General features: G+C 37.1%; 1 protein-coding gene across 1 annotated transcript in view; it reads right to left on the bottom strand.

The window, feature by feature from the left end:
* Positions 1-19,280, bottom strand: part of LOC129258641 (UBX domain-containing protein 11-like) — a 75,337-nt gene extending 56,057 nt beyond the window's left edge. Inside the window, exon 1 of the mRNA XM_064098817.1 lies at positions 19,143-19,280. The gene's annotated coding sequence lies outside the window, so the exon portion shown is untranslated. The remainder of the gene's footprint in view (positions 1-19,142) is intronic.
* Positions 19,281-19,550: the final 270 nt, after the last annotated feature.

Below are 19,550 nucleotides of genomic sequence, written 5' to 3'. Positions count from 1 at the left end.
CTAATGGCCTTTTTGTAAAGTAAATTGCTGTACTAAACAGATGAATTGAAAACTGTTTTGAAATATGCCCATTCACTCCAGTGATGGTTATTTTCTCTTTTTTTCATATGTTCTGTTTTAATGTACTGTTTTTCTTCTAATGGCAAGGGCACGTCCGGGGCATACGGTCGAATTATGATTAAAGATAATACTTTGTAAAACAAAGATGCCTATATATATCATATAAATATTTTATATTTTGTAAAACTAGAATCCCTTTTACGTACAGCAGAAATGAAAAAAAAAATTGCGCGCATGCCACCTACATATAAACACAAAACAGCGTTTTGCCGTTCATGGGCCTATAATGTTGTGAAACTGTGTTTCAATGATTGTTATGTTTTTTATATCCACATTAAAGGACAATTTCACCTTAACAAAAAGTTGTTTTGAATAAAAAGAGAAAAATCCCACAAGAATAACAGTGAAGATTTTACCAAAATAGGATGTAAAATAAGAAAGTTAGGCCTATAGCATTTTAAAATTTCGCCTAATTTCACAAAACAGTGCACATGCAAATGAGTATGCAAATGAGGCAACTCATGACATCATCCACTCACTATTTCTTTTGTATTCTATTTAATGAATATAATTTTTTTTTCTTATTTTCCCCTCGCTGTCAAGAAAACAGGGTGTTATTCCTCCCTGAATATGTGGAAAAAACCATTGTTATATAACCAATGGTGGTTCAGTCAAATTGGTGAAAAAATGATATAGGCCTATTATATAATAAAAGAAATAGTGATTGAGGGACATCATCAACTGTCTCATTTGCATGCCACTGAGTAGTGCTTGGAACTATTTTTTTTTTTAAAGCGAAACATTAAAATTGTATATCATTTTTAAATTTTACATCCGATTTATATATCAACGTGACTACCTTAAAGACAAGTCTGATGATAACGATGAATTTAAAGATGAATATCGTAAAGTCAGAAATAAAGTTCTCTCGTCTATTCCTGAAGCAAAAAAGAAATACCGTATTGAAATTTCACCTAAGTTTAAAAATGACTCTAAAAAGCTTTGGAAAGAACTTAATATGGCTACTGGTAATTTGAAATATTCAAACTCTGTTCATAATGACCTAAGTCCTGAAAACATAAACGAACACTTTGCTAATGTTGGACGAAATATTACTAATTCTTTTAATCATTGCACACTACCGAATTGGAAGAACCAAAGATGTATTCATACTTTTGATATGAACATTATATCCGAGAGTGAGGGTTTCAAGCTTTTATCTAATCTTAGTTGCAATAGAAAAGCAACTTAGACATTTTAGATTTTGATAGTAAACTAATATATCATCATCTCTCATACTTTCGTCGTTGACTTGTATTTTTATAGTTTCTCTTTAAAAAATGGAATTGTATTTGATGACTGAAAGTATTCAAGTCTAACACCTATTTATAATGGAAAGGGGTCAAATGATTCATGTTCAAATTATAGACCAATATCAGTTGTATGCCATCTTGCCAAAATTATGGAGAAATTAGTTCAGAAATGTCTTCATTCTTATTTTATTGACAATGATTTGATAACTTGTGATCAGTCTGCTTTTTTAAAACATCACTCTTCAGTAACTTGTCTCCATCGTGTTTTAGATGACTAGTATGAAGCACTTAATAATCACGAAATGGTAGGCGCTGTTTTGTTTTTTTATAGATATATCTTAATACACTTAATTATGAAATGTTGTTATTGAAATTAGAAAAGTATGGGGTACCTGGTACAGAACTTTTGTGGCTCAAAAGTTACAAACCGCAAGCAATCAGTAAGATGTCATGGTAAACAGTCAAACCCAATTGATTTAACAGTTGGAATTCCACAGGGGGACTATTAGGCCCGGGTTTATTTTTAATATTTATAAATGATATTGTACAATGCATTTCGACTGCTGCACACTGGCGTTAATCCGTGTTGATGGATCGGGGGGATAACTGAAATATTTTGGCATTTTTTTGCAATCATGTTTTTAGATATTCAAGGAATTGTCACTGATATTTCCACAGTGGCGTACCGTGGGTCACGGCATGGGGGGGGGGGGCACCAGCAAAATATTTGAATCACTGACCTTATAACGGACAGGAAATGTTTCATATATACGAAGACCTTAACATGGGAGACATTTCAAGGTCAATGTCATTAAACGGATATGTATCTCGCTGATCAAATAATGCGAGCGCGAGCTGTTTGTTTAATTTCACACCTAAAAAGGGACATTATAATCATGATAGGTACTTGTCTCGCTAAGCAATGCGAGCGCGAAGCGCGAGCTGAAATTTTCGTATATTTAGACCACAAACAGCGAGATTTTAAGGAATATATTTTAGGAATCCATTAAAAGTATGCATATCTCACCATAGTCATCTAATGCGAGTGCTAAGCGCTTGCTGATTTTATTAGAATTACATCTGAACACATGAAACAATTTTTGTAGTCATTGTAATCATGATTATCATACGCATCTGACAAATATTGCAAGCGCGAAGCGCGAGCTGAAAATTTAGATAATATAGACCTGAAGTGGGGCATTCTAAGGTTTCTTTGTAGGAATCAACTAGGACCATATACGTATTTCATTAACCAAATCATGCGAGCGAGAGCTGAAAATTGTTGATATTCAGATCAGAAGAAGGGACATTTTAAGGACAGATTTTAGAAATTCATGAAGAGCTGACATATCTCACCAATCCACTAAAAGCGAACGTAATCACGGAAGGAAATGTTTCATATATATACGAAGACCTTAACATGGGGCAATCACTTTTTGAGTCATGAAAAAGAAGCATATGTCACTAAATAAAACAATGATAACTCAAGTGCTAGGAAACATATTTGGTCTATATTGACTTGAAAACGGGATGTTTTAGTACAACAGGATTATATATCTCGTGAAACAGACAATGCGAGCACCAGGAACAATGAAGATGTAGGCCCTGGGCAAATTATGTTTCATAAAAGTATGATTAAAATGTTTCTTATGTAATGTAACATAACATAATTATAATATAATATAATATAATATAACATTATAATGAATAATATTTTCTTCTTTCCCGCTACGTTTCTCTTCCTTTCTCCCTCTTTTCTCCTTTTCCCCGTTTTTTTCTGTTCAGCTGATGGGGGGACGTGCCCCCATGCCCCCCCCCTTAGTTACGCCACTGTGTGTCCATACGGCAACCCCCTCCAATATTATCTTTTTTACCCCATGATGGTTTAATGGATTTATTAGAGATTACATTCAATTTTTTTTTGACATTCCATCTTAATCCCTTCCCAAAGACCCCAACATTGATGAATTGGAAGAAACGGGGGTTTCTCTTCAATGTTATAATAAGGACATAAGTATTTCGTTTGGAAATGGCAAACTGGCTCTTTATTTGCATTGTATGATTCAATAATATTTTTTTTATTTGTTTAGCGGTATTTTAGGAAGAATTTTCACCAACAGAACAATTATCTCTTGTGATTCTTTTTTTCATTTCTTTCGTAAAAAGTGGGGGGATGTTTGTACAGGCCATCTCCCCCTCCTTGAAAAGTGGGGGGGGGGGTATATCCCCCATCCCCCGGGATTTACGCCAGTGCTGCTGCATGTTTGTAATATTTTAGCTGATTATGTAATTGTGTACATTTCCGATTCTCTATCTGGATGAGCGTAGGTCTAGTATTCTTCTGTATTCTATTCTCTAATAATCAAACAGTCTTATTTATATCATTAGTTTTGGGGGGTGTAACAATTTAAGGTGGGGGGTGTAAACTTGTTCTGATTGGTCTATAGGTAACTGTCTATCAAACTTTCTCTGGTATAAGGGGTGTGGTGATGCTCTGTGCAAGTGACTCGGGCTGGAAGTGTGAGTCATACTTCTTCCTTGAAGTTAGCTGACGTCACTGGGGGTTGGTCATTAATGGTCAAGGTTTAGGATTTAAATGGTGTTGGGCGTTTTGGGATTTTAAGATGACATTGGGGGAGTTTGAAAACAAGTGAAGGTGAATGACTGAAAGGATAACAGGAAGTTAAATACATACTACATAACATACTACATAACAATTCAACGCGATTTACAGGTATGTTTACATGAAATTGATAAGTGGTATTATAACTGGCGAACCCTTTCTCCTATAATGACTGGCGACCCTCATGTGTTATTTATGACTGGCGAGCCCCATCTGTTATTATGACTGGCGACCCTCATCTACTATTATGACTGGCGAACCCTTCTACTATTATGAGTAGCGACCCTCATCTACCATTATGACTGGCGAACACCTTCTACTATTATGACTGGCGACCCTCATCCATTATTATGACTGGCGAACCCTTTCTACTATTATGAATAGCGACCCTCATCCACTATTATGACTGGCGAACCCTTTCTCCTATTATGACTGGCGACCCTCATCCATTATTATGACTGGCGAACCCTTTCTCCTATTATGACTAGCAAACCCCTTTTAGTATTATGACTGGCGACCCTCATCCATTATTATGACTGGCGAACCCTTTCTACTATTATGAATAGCGACCCTCATCCACTATTATGACTGGCGACCCTCGTCCATTATTATGACTGGCGAACCCTTTCTACCATTATGAATAGCGACCCTCATCTACCATTATGACTGGCGAACCCCTTCTACTATTATGACTGGCGAACCCCTTTTAGTATTATGACTGGCGACCCTCATCCACTGTTATGACTGGCGACCCTCATCCACTATTATGACTGGCGACCCTTATGATTAATGTAGCCTCTTCCTTTTTATGACTAGCGACCCTTATCTAGTATTATGAATACCGACCCTCATTGTTGATTATGACTAGCGATCCTTATGATCAATTACCCTTATGGTCCATTATGAATAGCGAACCTTATCTTGCATTATGAAAATCGGACCTTATGACTCATGGTCCTTATGACCTTATGACTAGTGACCCCTTTTGCCTATTATGACTAGCGAGCTTTTGGGTATAGGATTTTACACGTTATGACTAGCGGTCCTTATGACCAGTTAGTATTATGACTTATGGTCCTCATGACTGACGGGCTTATCCCCTTTACTCTAGTCTAGATCTAGGTTACTCCACTAGACTAGGACTAGGGCGGAGTTTGGCGCTAATGCAGTTTCGCACCGGCCGATTACCAGCATACCGTAAGTAACGGTGTATTAACCGCACCCGTGTATTAACCGCACCCCCAACTTTGGACTAAAAAAAAAATTTAAAAAAAATCCTTCTCACATTTACATGCATATTTGAGGTACGTAGAAACAAAAACTAAGTTAAAGATTTCAAAGTATTCAAAGAGATTACCGGTATGCGGAAATCTGCTGTTCTTGATCAATTCATCTACAAATGTTAGCAAGAAAGAAAGGTCCCGACAATATTGGCCACTTACACACTCACTCACCTCACAGTCACAGTGTACACACACACAGCACTGCCGTTCTTGTACATGTACATTGCAAACTTCGATACGGTACCACTACCAGTACATCTTATCAAATTGTGAACTGTGTCTTTCACATTTCTTGCATTACAACCTCACAATCACTTTCAGAATTTGTCTAGCATTCGATGGCTTAGCATGAATTTTGGATACGGGATTACAGAAGGTTCAAGAAACAAAAAAATTGGCATTTTTTCCAGTTGTTTTACGGCTTCGTGCCGTCTCTCTCATACGTGGTGCACGGTGTACATGGTATCTTATGAAAAGCAAACAGGAAAGAAAAAAATAAGCTGGCGCAAAACGGGACTTTGAGGGGTTAAAATGAATAGCGCCAGCTTAAGGACGTTCCACAGTTATGTTTGTGCGCATCATGATCTGCGCATATTTTACACTCTGCGCGCTGACGTCACAATGGATGAACTGGTGATTAATCAGCTGTACTGTGAGCTGATTTTTCTCCTTATCTTTACTAACTGCAGATCCGATGTGTTATTTTATGAAGCTAATAAACTGGAATTATTCCATGGACCATTTTTTTTATTCCTCTACAATTTCAAAATAGTTTCTCTGAAGTGCCGCAAAGTATGATGAATATGACCCCGAGTTTGAATAAATGGAAAAGTGGTTCGGAATTTTTCCTCACATAGATACAAAGCTTTTGGCGCGTTTTCGGGTGTTTTAAGAAGCAATTTTGCTCTAATAAGAGTGCTGATAGTTTGAAAACAAGCACATTAACCCATATTTTTTTATGTTTGCACCTCTTAGGTATACCTTCCTCTACAACTTTGCAAAGTTTTGTGAAAATGACATGGGTTTTGACTAAAGTGCAGCATTTCTTTTACTTCTCAAGTTTGTTATTGAAATTTGACATTTTTGAGGTTGAGTATCTTTCCCGCAATTTCTAAGAACTGAGAGTGTTGTTAAACTTCAATGAGCAAACAATTGACAGCAATATAAATCAATTATCAATCTTACGGATACAATTATTAATCATATTGCAAAATTTGATGAAATCTTTATAGATTTTGACTGATTAATAGAGCTTTAAACTCATTGTTGTGATCTCGTGAGGTCTAAAAATGCCAAATTCTTTTGGATGCGCAATTATTATAAACATCATCCATTTTGGGTTAACTTTGAAGCTCTATAGCAAAAAATCAAGCACATGGACCCATGTAAATTTTTGTATATTTGAAATATTCAGGTGCTAAAGTATCTATGTGCAAAATATAATGAAAATGACATGGATTTTCAATGTTTGGGAGCAAGACTACGGAACCATTCACATTTTAGACGGTATTAACAGACTTTTGCTTGTTTTCGGCGCATTTTGGGCTGTTTCAAGCCAACGCGCAATGCTTTGGACACTGATAATTTGAAAATGAGGACATGGACCCCATAGTTTAAATATCTTAACTTCTTCAGAATATATTCCTCTACAAATCTAGAGAGTATGATGAAAATGACATGGATTTTTAATGTTTAGGAGCAGAACTACGGAACCATTCGTATTTTAGACATTTTGGATGGCATTATTAGTCTTTTGCACGTTTTGGACGCATTTTGGGCTGTTTCAAGCCAACTCGCCTCACTTTGGACACTCACAGTTAAAAAACGAGCACATGGACCTCATATTTTTAACTTCGCTACACCTTCGATATGCATTCCTCTACAATTTAGCCGAATTTGATAAAAATGACATGGATTTTGAAAAAAAGTGCAGCTTACAAAATACTTTTTTAATTTTTGAGTAGATTCACGTCTTTGAAGATTTGTTTTTTTCCGGGTTTTTGCATCATCCTTGCCAAATGAGGGCGCTGTTGACTCCAAATAGATCTAGTTTTACCAATTAAAAGACCTTCTCTTACTTTGGTATACACTTTGTTATATATCTTGAGAATTTGATGAAGTTTGATGCGGTATTCACTGAGTAAAGTTGATTTAAACTCATTTGGTGAATTCGTGAGGTCTAAGAGAGGCATAATTCTCTTGATTGCGCAAGATTGCATATCATTCAAATACGGTGATTTTGAAGACCCGTAGAAAAAAAATAAGCACATGAACCTATGTTATTTTTTGCATTTTCATAATGCATAGATACCAAAGTAACTCTCTGCAAAATTTTGTGAAAATGACATGGACTTCATTTTAACTGTGGAACGTCCTTAAAAGGCTTTCTCTTACTTTGGTATACACTTTGTTATATATCTTGAAAATTTGATGAAGTTTGATGCAATATCCACTGAGTAAAGATGATTTAAACTCATTTGGTGAATTCGTGAGGTCTAAGAGAGGCATAATTCCCTTAAATTGCGCAAGATTGCATATCATTCAAATACGGCGAATTTGAAGACCCGTAGAAAAAAAATAAGCACATGAACCTATATTATTTTTTGCATTTTCATAATGCATAAATACCAGAGTAACTCTCTGCAAAATTTGGTGAAAATGACATGGACTTCATTTTAACTGTGGAACGTCCTTAAGTCACACTAAAACCACAATACAACGCAAGCTAGCTCTCGGCTGTTGCTCAGCTGTGACAAATTATTACCGAGAATGCTTGGCGTCTCTTTGAACTTAGCCAGGGAACTTCGCTGCTTTGAATCGAGAATAAAGTCGAAATTAGTGTCATGAAGGTGGGTGCATTTGTTATGGACACTATTTGATTAAGATCGTAATAATCGCTTCCCATTACCCGCGGCTCATACCCCTCTAAACGACATTGCCCTGGGCGGCTACGCCCGGCCACTCGATGTGTTGTGAACTGGCAGACTTCTTACATGTACGGGAGGGGTTACGCGGGCGGGCTCAGACCCGTCACCGTGGATAAACCGCACCCCCGACTTTTGCTTATATCCCGCCGAGAAAAAGGTGCGGTTAATACACCGTTACTTACGGTACCTCAGCTCATCACCAATATAAATAGTACTTGTTCCCAAATGTCATGACAAGTCTCTCAGTCACATTTCGATGTCAATATACCCACCTCTTTTCCAAATATCGCGATCGGGAACGGCTGTATGTCAGCTTTGATCTCGTCTCTCGATGTTGTTGTTTGAATCCTCAGAGTCACTTCGCGGATCGCTTGGATTCGCTGAAGTTAGCAACCAAATCATGCGAACATGTGGCAAACAAACTGCCAGCATGCTGCAGGCGAATCTTTTGGTCGCATAACTTCAGTCCATATCAACATTACGGCGCACGGCGAATCCAAGCGTTCCCCCGGAGCGATCCGCGAAGTGATGTCTGAGGATTCGAACAACTCTCTCTCTCTTAGGTGATCCCTCCACTGTTTTGGAGATTCTAAGATACGAATAGAACAAATCCCAGTCCGGTAAATTACAGATTCAGCATCAAGTTGGAGCGGTAGTCATGAATTTTATGTAGAAAAAAGAGGGATTTAAGGAGCAGACTATTATTAACTTCTGAAGGGAGACCAGGTTGATGGGTTAATAGGGTAGCACAGAAAAATTGGTGTGGATCCTCAGCAGTATACAAGTCTAGGTAATGTGGGTAGTCAGTGAGACACTCCTCGACTCTGTGTATGAAGTCTTGGCGGAGGTGATCAAGAGAGGAGCACGATCCGACAAAGTGTTCTACTGTCTCATCATATGAGGCACAAAGGGGGCAAGTACGGGTGGAGGACTTTCCTAATGTGTGGAGGCGATACTGAGTAAGATACGTGGAAGAAAGTAATTGGGCTCTGACAATGAGTGCATAACGGATGACAGGGGAATGTGTGGTCTTCGGATAAAGGAGATTGGTGGAGGATGGGATGTGATCAATCCAGAACTTGAGAGTTGACTTCGCACGGATGCCCTGTGCAACGAGATCATTGACGGCGATGTAGATCTTGTACTTAACCAGTTTCTTAAAGGTGGAGTAAGGAAGTGGTTTCGAGATATTGCTGTGAACAACGACATCGAGATTCAAAGCTGAAATACAACAGTTCCCGATCGCGATATTTGGAAAAGAGGTGGGTATATTAACCTCGAAATGTGACTGAGAGACTTATCATGACATTTGGGAACAGCATTGGTGATGAGGTATGCTGGTAATCGGCCGGTGCGAAACTGCATTAAGGAGCTTTCGATTGTCTGCGACTGCAACGTAGTCCTAGTTCACCGGAAGTGGTGACACCGCTCGTTCAGTATCACGTTCGTACATTGATGAAAACAGTTTCGATTTAAGTCGACATACCCATACCAGGCCACAGCATATACCAGCGTGATAGCGAGTGGGCCGATGCTCGGCCGGAGAATCAGGCATAGCATCACGCTACGAACCAGTGGGGCGACTGTGGGTACAACATTTGCACTCTTGCGCAAAAAGCCGATAAAAAACACAGTTGTTTGGAAATAGAAGAACATCAATTACCTATCGGATATGTTAAAACAGGACACACTAAATGTAATGGAAAAGCTGGTATAACAAGCAGTAATTTGCAGTTTACCAGCCCTGCTGAATCAACGAAACTCGAATGTTGATGCGGCTTCATTCATTTTTGCTAAGCTTGGATGACGTCATCATGTACGAACTAGCGCACCCACGGCTACATCTCAGCCGCCGACTACAGAATAATTGAAGGCACGGCGCATTCAACAAATAACGTTAATTTACGAAAAATTAATACGAGGACTTACAGAATGAAGTCCTCCTACGAAACTTACGAAACGATGTGAAGTCAATTCTTCATAATTTGATGAATATCCCTCAAAATGCGTCATTTAAGCGTTGATTTTTCTTCTCGTTGACAAAATACGAGAGCTACCTTTCTAGCTCTCAAATTTTTTGTCTAATGAGCAAAAGAGGGCGCGCGATTTATCTTCATATCAAAGACACAATTGAAAGACTAAACACAGAAATTATCTTACACGTAAATCGATGCAAAGCGTTACGCGAAGTCGGCAAAGTGTTCAATCTTTTTACTGTAAAGACTTTGGTGGAACGTTAATTGACAAACGAACGGTAGCACTTGCGGGGCTTTGTTCAAGGTACATAGAATTTTCTATATTTTTTGTTTAATTTGTCATCGTTTTGAATATTTTCCAAAAGTATTATCGTCAGCAAAAATAATAAAAAAGTATGTTTTTTAAGTTAGTGCATTTATTGGGGTCTCTATTTTATCAAACAATTATTGGAATTGCGCATACAATGAATCATTAATCTAGTTTAAAAAATACCACCAAGCTGAATTAAGGTTGCGAACTGTATTAGCGCCACCAACGACCTTCCTTTTATTTCCGTGGAAGAGACGTGCGAAGCCACTTTCCAGGCGGAGGTAAGCGATTTTGCTCTTTTTTGTGTCCTTTTTACATTAAAAAAATATGTTAAAAATTGATAATGGAACGCTTTCTACCAGAAAAAGCCCTGATGAGTAGCGGAATGGATTTCGGCTAACATCATTCACGTTATGAAGCGATGTTAACGACAACTCTAAAATCCACTACAAAAACATGTTGGTTGTGCGAGGTTCGTATAGCATATACTAACCTCGCAATAATGTGAGTGGAACTAGCGCTCGTTCGAGCACTATGACACCGAACGTCAAAACCCTCAAATACGAGTCACAGATTTGGGCAGTGAACGAGAAGGCTCGTCACAGATTACTTCACGCATGCGCAGCGCTCCCAAAATTCCTTAATCTCGTACGTTCACATGGCTCGTCACAGAAAACGAAAGGTCTCTATTAGTGCCCGGACGGGCCGGAGTTCCTCGGCCAGCTGTGTGGCTCACACTAGCTTACTCAGTCTTAGCCTAGTTAGCTGGCTCCGCGTTATTGACATTATTCATTAACGTGAGCTGAGTGCAGTGTAGACAGGAATAACCGTCGTTTCTGGGGATTTCCTTAACAATTCTGACATTTCACCATAATCCCCATTCATATGTATGGTGAGTGGAGCCAACGTAGTTCAGCGGAACAACCAAAATACAGAGACTGAAGCTTTTGGTCTAAGACTAAGTGCAGTGCACCCTGTGCTGCGAGAGCCTGGCCTGGGCTTTAGTTTGAGATTGGGGCATAATCGTGATATAGTCCCCAAATCCAAAAATGGGGATTATTAGAATCACACCTACCAGAACGCATGAATCACTTCCTTTCTCCAGAACACAGTCCCCAACTCTCGCACAGCTCGAGAACTTGTGAAATGATAACACACACAAATGAAACACACTTACACTTGGATATACTCGTCACTCGTGATACAGTCCCCACTCTACGGGAAATCAAGTTCACTTTGCACGCAGTGGGGATAGCTCCAACAGTATATTATACTCGTGATACCGTCCCCTCACAACATAAAATCGTGCTAGTTCGACAAGGGGATGGGGACAGTTTCCCAGTGCAACGTGACAAGGAAGACTCATTCAAAACCTTCTGGAATTATTATTATTATTGTCATTATCATATCATATTATCATTATTATAATTTTATCATTATATTATTATTGTTATTTAATCATAATTATCATTATTATTATAATTTACAATAATTATTATAAAAATAATAAATAAAAGATAAATAATGTTAACAAAAAATAAGGATAACAATATTAAGTAAATAATAAATAAATACCATAAAAAATAATGACAATAATGATAATAATTACGATAACACCCAAAAGTTATGAATGAGTCTACAGTGATTTCATTTGAAGGAATTAATGAAATACAAGGAACGGACTGGATGGAAGGGGCACATTTCCAATGATAAAGAATAATAATGATAATAATAATATAATAATTTATTATACTATTATCACTATTATGATGATAATAATAACAACAACAATAAAGAATAATATTTATTATGATGATAGTAATAATAATATAATAAAAATAACAATAATAATAACAGCAATAACAATACAATAAGGATAATAACAATATTAATAACAACAACAATAATAAAGAATAATGATTAATGATGATGATAATAATAATAATATAATAAAGAATAATAAACATAACAACAATAATAAAGAATAATAATGATATATGATATTTATTTAAATAATTATATTAATAATAGGAGTGGGCTATACATGGGTCAAAAATACTTTTTTTGTCAATTTAATATGGCAACAGTTTTTATCTATTCCTTGTAATGTATCTCAACATGAAATGACAATATTTTTTTTCTCGGGTCCGAGAAAAAAGTGTGCCGGGCCAAAATCCAAAATGGCCGCCCAAAACCCCCAAAATCACAGTTTTTGCCACAATTTCTTTATTTGGTGGTCTTTTTCTCTGGTTTTGGTGTCTATTCATATGTTTTGGGGGGCAGGCAATCTGTTTTACCTAAAATGAGTACTTAAAAATTATTTTTTGTAGAGTTAAAGGGTTATTTTACCTAAATTTACACATTTTTAGACCCATTTTTCAGCCCAAAATTAGGTTTCATCCTCTTGTGGTTCTTGGATATTGGACGATACGAGCTCCACAATAGCGAGTAGTTCCATATGCTATATTGCTCTTATTCCTCTACTTTGGATTCTACGGATATTTACAAAATATATCTTTTAATATCAAATATTTATCCATATGGGCCATACAGTATACAATGTTGTACTGCACTGCATACATGTATGTCCATGCATTGAACACCATGGCAAGGTCTTCAGGTACTATAGTGTCATAGAAATTACCTCTTGAATTAGATGCCTCAGAAATTGAAGATACTGTATGTTTTGTCTCAGAAATTAAAGACATGTTTTGTCAAATATGCTCATTCAGGGGGCGGAGAGGGGAATGGATTATAGTCAACCCCACATTATGGCATTTACATGTACACTGTGGCTATTCTGTTACCATTATGGTAACTTTGCCATTTAATTGTAACTTGCATGGGATCCTTGATTCTGATTGGCCATTGATAAGCGTTACCATGGTAGTTAACTGACAACATAAACATAGGGTAAGACACAACCAGGTAAAAACAAGCCTCCAAGGCTTCAAATGAAGAAGATAAGGCTAAAAATGTGATGTCTGTACATGTACATGATGTTTGCACTGTATGTGCAATTTATGTTTATCATCGGGTTACATATTTCCATCATATCAGCTAACAAGCAATCAAATTCACAAGTCACAATCTAATTCTAAACCTCAGGAGCTCACTTACACTATAGTTTATATACAGGACTTGTTTATATATGTCATGGTGGTCAATGCATGGATATGCAGTGTAGTACAGTACATTGTGTACCATATACAATGTACAGCCCCTATGGACAAATGACATTTTCTTTCATTTGATAAGATAAATTTCGCAAATATCCGTCAGCCCCAATTTAAAGATATAAAAGCTCTATATCTATATGAAGCTGCTTACTACTGTTCAACTGGTATCGTCTAATATCCAAGAACCATGAGACAATGAAACCTAATTTTGGGCTGAAAAAAGGGTCTAAAAATTAGTAAATTTAAGTAAAATCACCTTATAACTCTACAAATAATGGTTTAAAAGTACTAATTTAAGGAAAAACAAATTGCCTGCCCCAAAAGACATATGAATAGACACCAAAACCAGAGAAAAAGACCACCAAATAAAGAAATTGTTGCCAAAACTGTAATTTTTGGGGGTTTTGGCGGCCATTTTGGATTTTGGCCCGGCACACTTTTTTCTCGGACCCGAGACAAAAAATATTATCATTTCATGTTGAGATAAGGTAAAAGGAATACAAAAAAACTGTTGGCACAGTAAAACAAAAAATCACCCATCTATAGCCCACTCCTATTAATAATGATAACAAAATATTGATAATGAAAATAATAATAAAAAAAACAATAATAATATAATAAAGGATAATAACAATAATAATAACAATGATAAAGAATAATAATGATGTATGATGATAGTATAATAATAAAATAAATAATAACAATAATAATGATAATTATGATTCAATAATAATAATAATGATAATAGTGATAATTATGATTAAATAACAATAATAATAATTATGATAAAATAATAATGATAAAATGATAATAATTATAATATAATATGATGACAATAATAATAATAATTTCCGAAGGTTTTGAATGAGTCTTCCTTGTCACGTTGCACTGGGAAACTGTCCCCATCCCCTTGTCGAACGAGCGCGATTTTATGTTGTGAGGGGACAGTATCACGAGTATAATATACTATTGGAGCTATCCCCACTGCGTGCAAAGTGAACTTGATTTCCCGTAGAGTGGGGACTGTATCACGAGTATATTATAGAATGGATGAGAAAATCCCTGCAATCTGATTGGTTGAGAGCTATGCAAGAAGTTTTACTGGGCTGCATGAACGATATCCCGATAATCAAAACGATATTCACTGTAAACAAGCTATCGCCCAAAAAGGTCATTGTGATGTCATCGCGCATGTACTGTTACGCTTGTTTACGTCAAAATTTTGAATTTTCGATCAAGGCAGAATGAATCAAATAATGGATGCAAAATGATCTGTAAGTACAAATACGGTACCGTAATTGTCATGGGATTAAAACTGCCCGCATACTCATTAGTTGAGAAGTCCAGACATACGATCTAACGTTAGATCTACTGCACTGGACTGGCTGTGCACAGCCATATCTCCACTGCAGGCCCAGGCAGCCGTAGGCGCTGGCCCCCGGCGCGGCCTGGGCATACACATACAGCTATTGGAGGTCTGAGGCTGCCTCATATCTAGTCAATGCAAAGCTGTATCTGGCATTTTGGGTATAATAATGCCTTTGTCAGTTTGTGCCAACATATTATCAAGTTAGGCATACATATTTATGTTGTCCAGGGTTATCAAAGGGTCTGCATTACATTCTGGAATTTTCATGCATCCGGTAAATAAATCATGCGTCCGGTAAAAAAAATCATGCGTCCGGTAATTTTGTTCATGCGTCCGGTAAATTTAATTTACCGGACGCATGAAATTATCATGCATCCGGTAAATCATTAATTTTTGTGGTTTATTCAATAAATTTTTTCCATTCTATAAAACAGATGATGCATGGGTTTCTTTTGTGGGTCAGTGGAAGTGGAACTGTGTGCACGCAGTAAATTTGGCATTATGGTCTAAACCCACTCGGCTGCGCCTCGTGGGTTAAACCATGCCAAAGTTACCTTGTGCACACAGTCACAGTTCCTACTGACCCACTCTAACCCATGCATCATTTGTATACTATACTGTTGAAACTGTCCCCACCGCCGTGAAAATCAAACTTGATTTCTCGTAGAGTGGGGACTGTATCACGAGTATGGTTGGAACTACCCCTTATCGACCACCTAATCTTCTCAGCATCGTATCTGCGAAAATATTCATCAATTTTACCCAGTTTTAGTCTCATTTGTGCAGAAAATTGAGATCAGATCAGATTCCCATGTTTCGCTCGGCGACTCCAATTCAATCCGCGTATATATCGACGAACAACGAATACGACGATTTTACATTTGCTCATTTGCACCCGTCTTTTGAAACCGACCACCTGTGATACACTAAGTTTACGGCCGATTCTTGTCGCGGTGGCGACAGGGTTGGGCGGTAAATACCGGTAGCGGTAATTACCGGTGGTAAATACCGGTAAATACCGTCCGGTAAATAAGATGGGCGTCCGGTAAATATGTAAAAAACGGGAAATATGATTTATAATTCTTTTTTTTTCAATAATTTTAGTTGTTTTTAACCTCAACAAATGAAAATAGTGTTCTGAAATAATTAGAATCACAAAACTCATAGTAGAAACACACAAACAGATAAAATCAATACTGCATACACGTACATACCCAAACACACATAGGATCTACATGTAAGTCCACACATACGTACACAAACTCAAATTATGTTCCTGGAAATTGAATAATCATATTAAAACATAAACAAATATTTCTCCCGGGGTTTAACTTTTTACATGCCATTGTATCTCATTACAATATGATTTTTGTTTTTAAGTGTGAATAAAGCTCAGTATTCTACTGTATGTAAGGAGTTTTAGTGTGTACACGTATCAGTGTGTACTAGTGGTTGCTGGTTTTGAATTTTGATATTGCTTACAGAAAAAGATCTTTTCATAGCCTAAAAAATTACACAACTCGGATTATGCCATTTTTAATGTTGCAATTCTGTTAATATAACTTTTAAAAGAAGTTTAACAAACAAAGCAAACACAAAACTTAAAAAGCATAACTTATACAAATGTACACAAAAGTGGAAAGAGGTGTCAAAAGTTGTTTCCTTTAAGAAATATAAAATGAATACAATAACAACATAATTGACATACTTTAGCTACTGAATATTTAATGGGAAATGTAAAATAAATAACTTGTACAGTTTGTCATATTCATATTGATTGAAAGCTATTGTAAACAAATCAATCTTGGAGCACGCTCCATTGTTTCCCTTAACAATAGCTTCTCTTTTTAATCAGTCATAGTGAGATCAACAAAATTTCAAAAGAACGTCTGGTGCACATTGAGACAAGGATATCCTCGAGTCGATATACATGTATGATGAAGAAGGATATAGCAGAGATAGTGACATCAATGAGGATGACAGAGAAATTGAAGAATTTGACAATGAAAATGGGGTCCCAAATGTTTATGATAATATTTATGTATTTTGAAGCACATGGCATTTTGTTCATATGCTAATTTACAAGTTTATGCTCATTAATACATGTAGGGGAAGGCGGGGTAAGTTGTGACACTTTTGCATTTTGCATGATAGAATTGATATGACTAATAATATTGTAGATATAAGTACCTTGCCTTTAAATATGATTCTTGGGAAATCTTTTTCACCTATATACAACTTTCTACCCCCACACTGAAAGTCGTTGTGACCTTCGAGGGTAAGTTGAGCCACAAAAGCTATGTACAAAATGTATGCGGGAAGAACCAGCATGTCAATTTTTTATTTAAAGTCTTTTCACTTGCTAATTCTCTAAAAATACCAACATTCTCTAAAAGTAAAAGAACTGTCATGTGAATTTGCTATTTTCTGCCTGCATATCGATGGCTTTTTAAGATTTGATTGTGTTTTTATTTACATTACCATAAGAATTACCATGGCTCAACTTGCCCCATGTTTGCTGGCTCAACTTACCCCAGTCCGAACTTAATGCGATAATTTCGCATCCACACATTTCTTATGTATCCATCATGTAAAAGACTGTGACAAGAATGAAGATCCATACCTGGACTGACAATGTTGTTCTTATGCTTTATTATATGTAAAGAAGTGTGTGTGTAAAAAACACTTATCTATTTCACACCCTTTTTAACTTTTTTGGCTGAAATTTGTATTTTTCCCTCTAAAAATATACTTTTTGTTTCAAAGTTGAAAACAATGTGGTGGGGTTAATGGTTATGTAATGGGTCATCAATACATGACACCACCATAATGACTGACTCATTCATTATTGGCCTGGGGGCGGTGGCTCAACTTGCCCCTATGCTCAACTTACCCCGCCTTCCCCTACATGTAGGTATTCATGAATATGGTAATTATTGACTGACTTAATGAAGAACATCATATCTAAATTAGATGTATATTTGGGATCTTTTTAGTATTTTATTGTATTTTTTCCAGCATTTCATGATAACAGACATAGATAACACCCAAACATAAACATAAACACACACACAAACAAACAAACACACACACACTCACACAAATGGTACACACCAGGGCAACCATACTCACCACCTTTGTTTTTATGTTAAAAATTTGACAATCCCTATAGAAAAGTGAGTGGAAAATTATATTTCACGGTGAAAAGTGGTAAATACCGGAAAAAAGCGGTAAATAGCGGTAAATACCGCTTATTTCCCGGCGTCCGGGAAATAAGCCTCCGAAGCGGGAAATATGCCAACCCTGCATGGGTGGCAAAATATTTTTACTCTTCCAAATCAGTTCTATGATGTCAACATGCTAAATGATCGTCTCACTAGACACTACTTCCACTGCGAGCTCCGGCACATGATTCGACGATTGACGACGGATATTTGTTCTAAAGGCAAGCCGTTTCCTATCGGATTTCTTGGTTTTTCAGCGGGAATTGGGTCTGGCCAATAAAATTTTGATTAATTCTAGGGCCTACTAAATTTTTACTTTTTGTTGCTTCTTTTTTTCTCGTAAAATCGATTCTTACCGTTCCTATGGACACTGCGCCTACTCTCCCGCGCGTATCGTTTGTAATACGCAATAATTTTAACGCACGCAAGGTGGTCGGTTTCAAAAGAGGTGGTCGATATGTGATAGTCTCACCATATAATAGGGAGAGAACCCAATTCCAAGTGTAAGTGTGTTTCATTTGTGTGTGTTATCATTTCGCACTCACACGTATTGCGAGGTTAGTTAGTATACTAACCTCGCACCACGAACCGCGTTTGGCAGAGGATTTCTAACTAGTGCCACTAGTAGTGGGTCGCGCGTGCTGGGATCTCACTTCTTGGGTCCACAACACACGACTTCTAATTGGCTTGAATTTTCTGTGCGCGGCGGCATGTAATGAACCCTTGGGTGATCATTTCGCAAGTTCTCGAGCTGTGCGAATCTAAATATTAAATAGGCCTAATCCCCATTTTTGGATTTGGGGACTACCGGTATATCACGATTTAGAGATTGGCACGTTGGAACCCAGAAAAACAAAGGCAAATGCATATTTACTCACATGAAAAATCAATGATTTCAACACTGACGTCCTGATTTTGAACAAAACAAGACACGCACAGAAGAAATATGTTAAATTCTCTTATTTTGACGGACGACGGCGTCTGTCTTTCTAAGCAACGGCAAAAATTAGGGTGTTGCCGAAGTCCCCAAAAGAAAAGAAAAAAAATGTTTTTCGAGAAAATCGGGGAAAAAATTGACATAAAAAAAAATATTTCGGCAATTTTCCAAAAAGACTTTTTAATGAACATTCACGTTACTTGTGGGCGCTGGGCGGGGCCTTTTCAGGGGACTCGGAGGCCGGGGGGAGGCTTCAGCCCCCGGCCCCCACTTTTTTCTAAAACCGTGTACAAAAACGTAAAAATTACCATCGATTGTGATTTTTTGCATGGTCATGCAGCCCCCCCCC

Source organism: Lytechinus pictus, chromosome 4 (genome assembly GCF_037042905.1).
Source record: "Lytechinus pictus isolate F3 Inbred chromosome 4, Lp3.0, whole genome shotgun sequence".
Lineage (NCBI taxonomy): Eukaryota > Metazoa > Echinodermata > Echinoidea > Temnopleuroida > Toxopneustidae > Lytechinus > Lytechinus pictus.
The sequence above is the reverse complement of the archived record's forward strand: the minus strand, read 5'-3'. Positions and strand labels throughout refer to the sequence as shown.